This window comes from Mustela nivalis (genome assembly GCF_964662115.1).
Source record: "Mustela nivalis genome assembly, chromosome: 14".
NCBI classification, from domain to species: domain Eukaryota; kingdom Metazoa; phylum Chordata; class Mammalia; order Carnivora; family Mustelidae; genus Mustela; species Mustela nivalis.
Genome location: NC_139033.1, coordinates 12,378,199 through 12,390,676, shown reverse-complemented (window position 1 = coordinate 12,390,676; position 12,478 = coordinate 12,378,199). Strand labels below are relative to the sequence as shown.

Genomic DNA, 12,478 nt, shown 5'->3' with positions numbered 1-12,478 from the left:
GGCCCGCCGCCTGCTACGCGCGCCCGGGAGCCCCGCCCAGGCGGCCCGCGGCCGCGACGCCGCTACTCGTGTGGGAGGGCCCGGAAGGAGGCGGCGCTGAGTCTCGGGGCGGGGGCCCGGCGGAGGCGACGTTCCCCTCGGGTACGAGCGGCTTTCCCGGGGGGTGTGGGACCCGTGAGGCGGGAGTGATCTCTGTCTTGAGGAGGAGTGACCTCGTCAGTAGGGCTGGCGAGAACCAGCCACCCCCGCAGATTGCATTGGCTCCACCAGAAAGGGGTGACCTCCTCCCTGGGGACGAATGACCCTCTGGAGGGCCGGGGAGAACGAGTAACCGTCCTAGCGGAGATAGAGCCGTCGTGGAGAGTGACCGCTCCCTTGGGAAGGAATTACTACTTGGGGGGCTAAGTGGGGGGGTGCTACTGAGCCACTCCTTTAGGTGGTCTAGGAGGTACGAGTAACCTGTGGGGGTGGGGGGACTGGGACACCTTAGGAGAAAGCGCAGCCCCTCGGGTGGTCCCAGCGGTGCCTTCCCAACCTCTGGAGGAAGAACTAAATGTCAGGTGTCCTAGGAGCCCTTGGCTGGAGTCACACACCTTTTACAGTGGCCCTCTGGGAATTGAAGCCAGGCTGCAGCCCTACTCCCAATCCAGATGCTTCCTTAGTTACAGGACGAGGGAAGAAGCATCCTGAGCCAGGGAGGGGTTTCGGTGGCCAGCCTTTCAACTGAAAAAGTTTTATCACAACTTTAGGGACAATTGGAAAATGAAGGGAAGTGGAGGAAACCCCCACAGTTCCACTCCTCGAACATCATTTTCCACGTTTGTTCATTCCCTTTCAGGTATGTTTTCAAAGATACATTTTATATCGAGTTTTATTAATGCATTCAACATGTATTAATAAGCACCTTCAATATGCCAAGCCCAAACAGCCTGCCTTCATGGAGTACAAATCCTCATAGGTAGATGTGTAGAAAATTTTAGTTTGTAAATCACAGGCAATGATCATGTTTTTTCCTGATTCATACGACTTGTATTTTCTGTGTTATTAGAAACTTGTCATAATGATCATTTTAAACAAATGGAGTGTTTCTTCCGGAGGGTATGCCATGATTTTCCTAGCCGTTCTCACCTGATTGCTTCTGGTTTGTGGCGCCTATGCATAATATTGGATAAAATATTTTAGTTCATTTCCTGGGTATGAAGTTTGTAAGCCATACCACCTTGTTTTTCCAGATTAAAAGTGTATAATAAGGGAATTTGAAGGAAATAGACAGCACCTCTCTCTAAAGATGGAATTTTGAGTTAGAAGAATAGAGCTGCCACCTTCCTCAGTCCAAAGTGGTCCTAGGAGAAGGTGGTGATTAAGTTTCAGATGTTACTGAGAACCTGTGGTATGCTTGGCAGCATTCTTGATGCTAGGGATAGGAGGGTGAACGGGTAGATGAAGTCTTTGCCAGTGTTGAGCTTGGTGCTGTTGGGAGGGCTTAAATTCAGTGTAGAAAAGGAATATATAGCTGCTTAATTCTTATTGGAAGGGGACTTAAAAATGCTTTCCTTAAGAGCCAAACTCAGTTCCAGCTCTTGTTAATGTTTATCCTACAGTGATGAGATGGTCTCAGCGTTACAAATCTTGACTTTAAATGGTTTGCGTGTGTTTTCTGGGTACCTGGCTGGCTCAATTGGTAAGCACGTGACTCTGGATCTTGGGTTTGTGAGTTCAAGCCCCATGCTGTGTGTAGAGAGTACTTAAAAATAAAATCTTAAAAAAAATAAGTGGTTTGCTTGTGTTTTGGAACAAGGCAGGTAGGAAAAATGTGTAAGTTTTCCTAAATGACTAGTTGGTATTATATCCTTGGGACCAACAAGAGAAGCTGATCTTGAAATGATTAGGAAAAGAAAGTTTTTCGTTTGTATTCTTGCCCTTACTTTATCTGTTTTTAAAAACAGCTTTCTTGAGGTGTAATGGACATATAAAAACCACATATTTAAAGTGTACAATTGGGACGCCTGGGTGGCTCAGTTGGTTGGACGACTGCCTTCGGCTCAGGTCATGATCCTGGAGTCCCCAGATCGAGTCCCACATCCGGCTCCCAGCTCTATGGGGAGTCTGCTTCTCTCTCTGACCTTCTCCTCGCTCATGCTCTCTCTCACTGTCTCTCTCTCAAATAAATAAGTAAAATCTTAAAAAAAAAGTGTATAATTTTATAAGTTTGACATATATATACACACATACACATGCACATAGGTACATACCCATGGACCCATCACCACAGTCAAAATAGTGAATCTCTCCAGTGTATTAGCCAGAGTAATCTTAGTTTGTATAAAGTGAAAGTAAATGCTGATTACAACTGGGACTTTTCACAAACCTACATTTTTTTTTTTTAAAGATTTTTTTTTATTTTTTTATTTGACAGAGAGAGATTACAAGTAGGCAGAGAGAGAGAGGAGGAAGCAGGCTCCCTGCTGAGCAGAGAGCCTGATGCGGGACTCGATCCCAGGACCCTGAGATCATGACCTGAGCCGAAGGCAGTGGCTTAACCCACTGAGCCACCCAGGCGCCCCAAACCTACATTTTTTTATTTTTATTTTTATTTTAAAAAGATTTTGTTTATTTATTTGATAGACAGAGATCTCAAGTAGGGGGGAGAGGCAGGCAGAGAGAGAGAGGAGGAAGCAGGCTTGCTGCTGAGCAGAGAGCCTGATGCAGGCAGGACTCAATCCCAGGACCCTGGGGTCATGACCTGGGCCCAGGGCAGAGGCTTTAACCCACTGAGCCACCCAGGCGCCCCCTACATTTTTTTTTAAGTTAAACTATTGTTTATACAGATTAAAAGGCCATCTTAGTCAGGAAAATAAAACATGTTCTTTGTAACAAATGCAAACAATATAGAACTGGATAAAACAAAAATTGGGAGTCCCAGACTCTTCCTACAGAGGTAGCTTCCATACTTTTAAAGTCCCATTAAGAAAGAAAAATTGCTGCCAATTCTTTTTTGTTATTTCTGATTTTTGTTACACTTATTGAAAGATTTCCTTTGGGGGCATCTGGGTGGTTCAGGTGGTTAAGCATCTGCTTTCAGCTCAGGTCATGATCTTGGGGTCCTGGGATGGAACCCCACGGTGAGCTCCCTGCTCATCGGGTAGGCTGCTTCTCCCTCTCCCTCTGCCATTGCCCATGCTCAGGCTTGTGCATTCTCTCTCTTAGGAATAAAGTCATTATTATTTTTTTAATCTTACAAAGCTGCTGTGTAGATTTTTTTATTATGTTCAATTAGCTGACCTATAATACAGCATTAGTTTTTGATGTGTTCAACAATTCATTAGTTGCGTGTAACACCCAGTGCCAATCACCACACGTGCCCTCTTTAATACCCATCACCCTGTTGCCCCACGTACCTACATCTTAATCACATTCAGTTGCATATTTGTCATATGCTTAACTGAGTGTAGTCAGTTACTGAAACCATGGGAATTTAGTTTTTAAAAAATGAGATTTTCAGTAAAGGTGCGGAGACAATTCAATGAGGAAAGAAAAGTCTTCTCAATAAATAGTGTTGGGGGGCGCCTGGGTGGCTCAGTGGGTTAAAGCCTCTGCCTTCGGCTCAGGTCATGATCCCAGGGTCCTGGGATCGAGCCCTGTGTCGGGCTCTCTGCTCGGCAGGGAGCCTGCTTCCTCCTCTCTCTGCTTCTCTGCCTACTTGTAATCTCTGTCTGTCAAATAAATAAATAAAATCTTTAAATAAATAAATAAATAGTGTTGGAACAACTGGATATCCACATGCGTATGATGAAGTTGGACCCTTCCCTGTCTCTTATCATATATAAAAATTAACTCAAAATGGATCAAACACCCAAGTGTAAGAGCAGAATTGTAAGGCTCAGATAAAAACATAAGTATAAATCTTTGTGACTTTGGATTAGGCAGTAGTTTTTTAAGACATGACACTGAAAGCACAGGTGGGTGACAAAACAAAAAATAGATAAAATTTAAAATTTCTGTGCTTCAGAGGACACCATCAAAAAAAAAAGATCACAACGAGATACCACTTCTTCCGCTAGCATGGCTATAATTTAAATTGTTCTTTTTTTTTTTTTAAAGATTTTATTTATTTATTTGACAGAGATCACAAGTAGGCTGAGAGGCAGGCAGAGAGAGAGGAGGAAGCAGGCTCCCCGCTGAGCAGAGAGCCCGATGTGGGGCTCGATCCCAGGACCCTGGGATCATGACCTGAGCCAAAGGCAGAGGCTTTAACCCACTGAGCCACCCAGGCGCCCCTAGCATGGCTATAATTAAAATGAGGGACAGTCAAGAAGATGGCGAGGCTGTGGAGAAACTGGAAGACTTACACTGCTGGGAAAGTAAAATGGTGCAGCCCCTGGCAGTTCCTTAGAATATAAAACAATCACCATGTGACCCAGCAGTTCCATTCCTGACTATACTGTACACCCAAGAGAACTGAAAAGATATGTCCATGCAAAAATTTGTGCATGAATGTTGACAACGTCATTCATAATAGCCAACACGTGGAGATTGCCTAAATATCTCTCAGCTGATGAATGGAAAAACAAATGTGGTATGTCCAGACAATGGAATATTACTCCGCTGTAAGAAGGCAGGAAACACAGATACATGCTGCAATGATCCCGAATCTGGAGAACATGATGCTAAGTGAAAGAAGCCAGGTACAAAAGGCCACATATTACATGATTCTGTTTGTATGAAATGTACAGAATAGGAAACTCCATAGAGACAGTCAATTAGTGGTTGCCTAGGGCTGGGGGGAAGAGACAATGGGGGCTGGTTACTAATGAGTACGAGGTTTCTGTTTGGTGTGAGGAAATGTTCTGGAAATTACGTAATGGTGGTAGTTGCCGAATCCTTGTGACTATCCTTTTTTTTTAAAAAAAGATTTATTTATTTATTTATTTGACAGAGAGATCACAAGTAGACAGAGAGGCAGGCAGAGAGAGAGAGAAGCAGGCTCCCTGCTGAGCAGAGAGCCCAACATGGGACTCGATCCCAGGACCCCAAGATCATGACCTGACCCGAAGGCAGCGGCTTAACCCACTGAGCCACCCAGGCACCCCTCCTTGTGACTATCCTAAAAGTCACCTGTCTGTACATTTCAAAAGGGTTGCTTTTATGGTGTGTGAATCGTATCAAATTAAAAAGAAAAAAGAAAAACAGGGAGTAGATCATCAAGGCCTCAGAAAAAATGTGTGTATGCAGTAATGGGGCCAAACCTCATGTTCTTTCTTCAGAGGGAAGCACCTCAGACCCTTACCTAGAGCTGAGATTTTCTTTCTTACTTTCTTTTTTTTTAGATTTATGTGTTTACTTGAGAGAGAGAGAGAGCAAGAGGACAGGAGTGGGAGGGAGAGAGGGGGAGGGAAAGAGAATCTCAAGCGGATGTTGCACTGAGCACGGAACTGATGCAGGGCTTGATTCAGGACCCTGAGATCACGTCCAGAGCTGAAACCAGGACGCTTAGGCAGCTGCACCACCCAGGTGCCCGCACAGAGTTTATTTTTAATTTAGATTAAGTTCTAACATTTGGATCATCTGGTTCCTTTGGTGCATACTAAGCCAGTTTATCACAACACTCCTCTAAAAACTACCCTCCCTCACAGAGCTGGCCCCGGCAGCCAAGGTTATACTATGTGACCTTATCAACTGGGCCACACAGGGAACCTAACCTGAAAGGCCAATCAGATTCTCTCCTCTGGTACTATGGCACTGGGAGAGAAGCAGCCCTTTGTTCTCTGCAAATGACTAGAACTGAGTTGATGTAACCTTCTGGTTGTGGCAGAGTCACGTCTGTAGATTAGCCCAGCAGGGGAGTTTGCAGAAACAAGAGTGAAACAGATAGACAAAGGGACACAGAGGTGAGAGTGACTAAGAAAATGGCCTCTTCGGTTTCTAAGGAGTTTCTGTTTCCTGCTTCTGCCCCCTTGGTTTGCTTTGCCACCATTGGCTGATAATAAATGTTCACTTTTCCCCCTTAAGCTAGTAAGCTTTGAAATTTGGAATTGAAAATACTTTGGCTATGGTAGTAGGTTCCAAGAGGTGAAAAATGTACTGTCACTGGTAATGTGGGCATTAAATGTTTGTGTGAATGCAGCGGATTACAGGTAGGAGGCACTGCCAACAGGAAAAGCAGTAATAAATTAATAGCCCGTAAAAATAAATAAGTCCCTGTGAAAAGCAGAGCCAAGAACTCCAAAAAGATCACCATTTACTTGAGAGGCTTGTAGTGGCTGACCTTGGTATACCTGAGGTTACAGTGGTTGTGAGCCACAAAAGGCTCATTAGATGAAGCTGTATTTTTTGTTCAGGAGTATCTTTAATGGCAAAAAAATGTTTAAATGAAGTGTTCAGGCATTTAAAGATGTAAGATTCACTTATCTGGCACATAGACATTGTGAAATACATCATTGTATAACATAATGACAGATACATCTAGTCCAAATGTATAATTATATATACCTCCAGAAACAGCATATTCCCTAAATAAAGAATAAGTTGGTAGCAAAAGTGAGGAATAAATTATTTTATAATTTTGCTGCTTCTTTCCCCGGGGAGTCCTTGAGACTGAAGCTGTTATGGAATACAGAAGAAGAAAAAAAAAAACAAACCAAAAAACCTCACTGTTCTCTAATAGGCCATGTGCCGACCACAGCTAATCCTCCATCCCAGATCAGTGGCTCCCAACCCTATCCCACCCATTGTCCCTTTAACAGGAAAGGTTTTCTAAAAATCTCATTAGGAGCCCTGAAATAAATTAATATGCGCTGTAATCTATTTACACTCAAATATGTGTATACATGTGATATTTGTATATATATTTGGTTTGCATTTTCATAATTAATGATATTGAATTTTTCACGTGCCAGTCTCTACATCTTGGAGAAATGTCTGTTCAGATCCTTTGCCCATTTTTTCGTTGAGTGATTTGCCTCTTTAAATTTTGTGAGTTCTTTATGTATTCTAGGTACAGTTCTTTAACAGATATGTGCTCTGCAGATGTCTTCTCCCATTCAGTGTGGGGAGATTACAGTATTGAAATGGAGAAAATGGGAAGTATGATATTCTTGCAGATGGACTGGATCTATTTCTGTCACTGTGTTTCAAAATCCCAGCACATTTGACATTTGGTCTCAGATGTAAAAAAGACTTTGGAGACCACAGCCTTTGGACGACAACAGAGAGTAGGGGATAGTTAAGGGGAAAAGCTGGGAACTCAAGAAGCGATGAAGTAGTTGTGAGAGCGACCTATAAGGAGAAAGGTATTCAGGAATGGGTCCCGTGTGCCAGACGCTGGGATATGATCATATACTGGTTGTGCACCCTTAGAGCTAGTAACTTCAGCATTGTGTTTCTTCATATGTCAAATGGAGATCGGTGTTACTGTGTCAAGTACGATATTGTCTTTATGAAGGACACTGTTAAATGCTTTCTAGGGTTCATTTAATTCAGTCTCTCCCGAAGCACGAGGTGGGCACTGAGGAGTAAACAGACTTTGAGAGTCCACACTAACCGCAGAGTCGGGATTTGAGTCCACATTTGTCTGATTCCAGAATCTTTGCTTTTCACTATTTCATTATGTAGCCTTCAAATGTTGTGAAGTCACTTGGTTTGCTCTAAATCTTCATGTAATGTTATGTGGGATTGTTTTTATGGTTCTGTTGCCTGCTGTGTACTAAGAGTAAGGCATACTGACGATTACGGGGATCAACTTGACACGGGAGAAACCTTGCTGGTAGAGATGATAGTTATTGGAAACCCATATGTTTTGTCCTGTTCCCTGATAGGAGCATACAATGTAACCAAATATCTTTCAAATTTACTTATGAACTATTAGATTCTAAATATTTGGAAGGATTAAACAACAGACTCAGGAAAATAAGACCCAAAGATGTGGTCTCATTAGTGTCAAGTCTCATAACTTTCTAAGATGGGGTCTTAATAACTGTAGGAGGCAGAATAATACCCTGCATCCCGGATCCCGTTGTAATCCAGGAAACTTGTGACTTTGTTACCTTCTGTGGCAAAAGATACTTTGCCAATGTGATTAAGGATTTTGAGATGGGGAGATTGTCCTGGATTATGCAGGTGAGTTTATTCACAAGGGTCCTTTAAAAAATGGACAGGAGGGGCTGAAGCATCAGTCAGAAAAGGCCTATGACAACAGCAGCACAGGTCAGAGTGATGAGATTGCTAGCGAGGGGCCACATGAGCCAAGGAATGAGGCTGGAAAAGGTCAACAGGTGAATTCCCTGTAGAGTCTTCAAAGGAATGCAGCCCTGCCAAGGCCTTGATTTGATTAGCCCACGAGACCCATTTTGGGTTTCTGACCTCCAGAACTACATAATGATATATTTGTATTGTTTTAAGCCACTAAATTTGTGGCAGTTTGTTACAGCACCAATAGGAAATGAATACAGTTACTAACTCCGTAGAAATATTATGAATATAAGAGTTGTAATTCAGATTAAGCTAGAAAGGATTTTATTTGCCATTAATGATTTTAGTCACTAGTCTCTGGACAGTTTGGTTTGTTTCCTTCTGGGAGGATTTTGGTGTAAGTTTTTCTGTGTACACTCAAATATGTGGCAAGAGACCAGGGCTTGAGGGAGAAGTGTAGTGCTAACTCAATTAGATAAATGATTATTCCCCAACAAAATAAGTTTTAATCATTTTATTTATTTATTTAAAAGATTTTATTTATTTGGCAGAGAGAATGAGAGAGCACAAGCTGGGGCAACAGTGAGGAGAGAGAGGGAGAAGCAGACTCCCTGCCGAGCAGGAAGCCTGATTGGGGCTCAATCCCAGGACCCTGGGATCATGACCTGAACGAAAGTCAGACGCCCAACCATCTGAGCCACCCAGGTGCCCCCAAAAGAAGTTTTATAAGCATGGGGGGGGGACCCTCTCACCCAAACGAAATGAGAGCTTTAAAAAAATTCAAGACCATTTGTGTGAATTTGGATTTTTTTCTCTTAAAAAATAAATGGAAAAATAAATCTTTTTAACAGAGTAAAAATGTTTGCCCCACTTAATAGTTTTGTGGTAACTAGGTAGGAATCCTATTCAGTGGTAGAAAAAGATACTGTGGTAGGTGTTGTAAAGAGACAAAGGCTGCAAAGCACATATGTTTAACTTTAGAAGTTTAGAGTGATTAGAATCCCACTCAGGATGTACGTGGTACAGCTTAAACCAGGGGAAGTCAATCCTTGCGTGATAACCATCCCAGTTTGCCTAGGACTGAGATGGGATTTTCAGTGCTAAAACTGGGGAAGTCCCCTGGCAAACAGGGTGAGTTGGTGACCCTTGGAAGGACTAAGTCGTCTAGCTTCAGGAAGGCTCATGATAGCGTGGACCCTGAGCCAGGCCCCCACCAGCCTTGGACTCTGCTTACCATACTTCCCCTCCCCACCACCCCGCCCCGGGGTCCACCTCAAGCATCACTCTTAAGAGACTTGTCCTGGTTAAACTTGAATTAGATCTGTTAACAAAAACCAGAAGGGGTTACTGCAAGAAGCAGGGATGCTTTCTAAGAAATGTAATCTCTAAACCTGACCTTCCCTGATTTTACATCAAACAACTTCAGGCTTACCTGGAAGTCTGAAGAAAAATGAAACAAAACAGTAGCAAGAGCAAAAAGCATCAAGGATGTACTTTTTTTTTTTTTTTTAAGATTTTATTTATTTATTTGACAGACAGAGATCTCAAGTAAGCAGAGAGGCAGGCAGAGAGAGAGGAAGGGAAGCAGGCTCCCTGCTGAGCAGAGAGCAGGCTGGATCCCAGGACCCTGGGATCATGACCTGAGCCAAAGGCAGAGGCTTAACCCACTGAGCCACCCAGGCTCACCAAGGGTGTCCTTTTTATGGGACTTGTCTCATAATGAAAACCCATCTCCTTTGTGCTCTAGTGAAGACAGTTTTCTGGAATATACGGATTGTGTGTTAATCTTCCCCAACCCCCAATGATCATTGTATTTTATTAGCCAAGGAACAGTCTCTATCAGATCTAAATCCAACACAAAGGAACCCAGGTTTCTTTGGCAAAAGAAACACAGAACTTTCTATTCCAAAAACCACCTACATGTGAGTGATACTTAAAGGACTTAAAGTCCTATTTTACAGTTGAGTTAAAGCTCCGTCTCATTTGTTTTTGATAAAACACTCTGGAAATGTTGCCTTTTTCTTATTATTATGCCCCCTCCTGTCCTAAGAGATTTGGTAATAATTGGTGGCTAAGAGAGAAACGAAAGCACAGAGGGAGGGACCCGTCAGACTCCAAAAACGTTGACCTGATCATAACATTCTGAATTTCTGTTGTCTGGATGCAGATAGCAATAATCTCTAAGTTCATATAAGCAAACCACAAAGCCTTCTGTTGGGATAATCCCAGGTCTTTTCTGTCCTTAAGTGTGGTCTGTGACAACTGTGCACCGGAGTAGTCTGGTAACTCTGAAGTGTTAGGTGTGTGTGCTATGAGCTGCGCTGAGATCCGTGAGGTGTGTAGAGCGCGCCATGGGTTAGCTCAACCAAGAGCAAGTGTTTGTGGAGGATGGCATCTTATCTCTACAGTTGCTTCCCCTTTTCTGGTTTTATCATTTCTCTCTTAGTAGGAAATTAAATGGGAAGTTGGGTGATATGCTACAGTTATTTTTTGGAGTCAGCTGACCGTCAGCTGACTCTTTCCTGCCCTGAGAATTATCCAGAAGGCTCATCTCATGCTTCTTGCAATTAGCCTATTTATTAGGGGTGGGATCCATTGGCCTCAGCCTTCTGTTTGGCTCAAATCTACCATTTGGCTTTGGTTTTGGTCTCAGCCTCTGGAAACCCAAGTAGTCATATGATTACTTCAACATCATTTCTGGCCTGTCTGAACTCGTATGCCATCATGAATGTGGGATTGCATAATTAACCATTGTCTCCAGCCAGAGTGTCGATGTCAGCAATCTGAATGAAGCTTGTTACTATGATGTTGTTAATACATTAATATTCACTTTTGAATGTAGGTGTAACTGGAATGAAAAAAGTCTCCTTAGGTTCTTTGCATGTTGAAATTTTGTCAGTAGTTGAAATATACACTTAGATTTATAACTAATGTGAAATAACGATTGAAATGATTTCAGTTTCCAAAATAACTAAGAACTCTCAAATAGTTTAATAAAAATTTCTGGACAGACTATTTGGAGAGGTTTTTGGTGACTAAGTAATAATTTGAATAAGAGTAAAGGCATATGGGTGCCTGGGTGGATCAGTCGGTTGAACTTGATTTCAGCTCAGGTCATGATCTCAGTCAGGGTCCTGGAATCAAGGCCCCAGTCGGACTCCATGCTCAGTGGGGAGCCTGCTTGAGATTCTCTCCCCTCCCCGCCCCTCCACCACCTCTCTTTCTCTCTAAATTAAATACTTAAAAAAAAATAATAATAAAGGCCTAAAGATATTAGATATTTAAAATACCAGTGAAGAAAATTTGTAACTTACTCTTGAAAATATTCAGATAGTATTTTCAAGCAGTTTGCAGAGCTTCAGTTTATGGGATCATCTCCATGAAATTACATCATTATCAGAAACTCAGTTTTCAAGTACAGAAGTTGAGAAGGATATGTCTTTATCATGATGATATGGCATCTAGAGGGAAGGAAAATTTGATAATTTTGTGGCGACATCTCGGTCAGCAGTGCCCTATTCTGGTAAAGCAGCCAAAAGTATCTTAGCTCTAGCTTTGAAACATTAAATGGTGAACATCTAATCACTATCCAGATGTTCAGTGGACCAATTTACAAGGACAACCCTAAGGAATTAATGTTCCTATATTATAAAAATCAAACTTGAAAATTTGATGAGTAAAATACAGTAATAAAATTGAAATAAGCCTTTGGAGAATCTTCAGATTTATTCTTGTACTTATGGCAGTGATATTGGGCTGTGGTTATTGATTTTAACATTCAGCCATCTGGCCAAGTGTGTATTTGGCTGGTGTGTAAGGTGTATGGTATGTACGTGTATTCACATAACATAAAATTAACTTTTTTTTAGATTTATTTATTTATTTTAGAGAGAAAGAGTGTGAGCGTTGGCGGGGGAGGGACAGCGGGAGGGGGAGGGAGAGTCTTAGCAGACTTCACGCTGAGCATGGAGCTCACAGCCTGAGATCATGACCTGCGCAGAAGCCCAAAATGGGTTGCTTAACCAACTGCCACCCAGGCACCCCTAAAATTAACTATTTTAAAATGAACAATTCAGTGGCATTTAATACACACACAATGTTGTGCAACCCCTACCTTTATCTAGGTCCGGATCACTTGTATCCCCCGCAAAGGAAACCCTACACCCATTAAGCAGTAGTTCCCCCCTTCCCTCTCCCTCCCAGCTCCTGGCACTTGCCCATCCGCTCTCTGTCTCTATGGAGTCACCTAGTCTGCATAGTTCATGTAAATGGAATTCTACAACAAGTGGCA

At 42.5% G+C, this 12,478-nt stretch overlaps 1 protein-coding gene across 4 annotated transcripts in view; it reads left to right on the top strand.

Moving 5' to 3' along the window:
- The first annotated feature begins 5 nt into the window (after positions 1-5).
- Positions 6-12,478, top strand: part of IFT81 (intraflagellar transport 81) — a 192,450-nt gene continuing 179,977 nt past the window's right edge. For all 4 annotated transcript variants that reach the window (XM_082698408.1, XM_082698414.1, XM_082698413.1 and 1 more), the window contains exons 1-2: positions 6-141; positions 750-838. The gene's annotated coding sequence lies outside the window, so the exon portion shown is untranslated. The remainder of the gene's footprint in view (positions 142-749; positions 839-12,478) is intronic.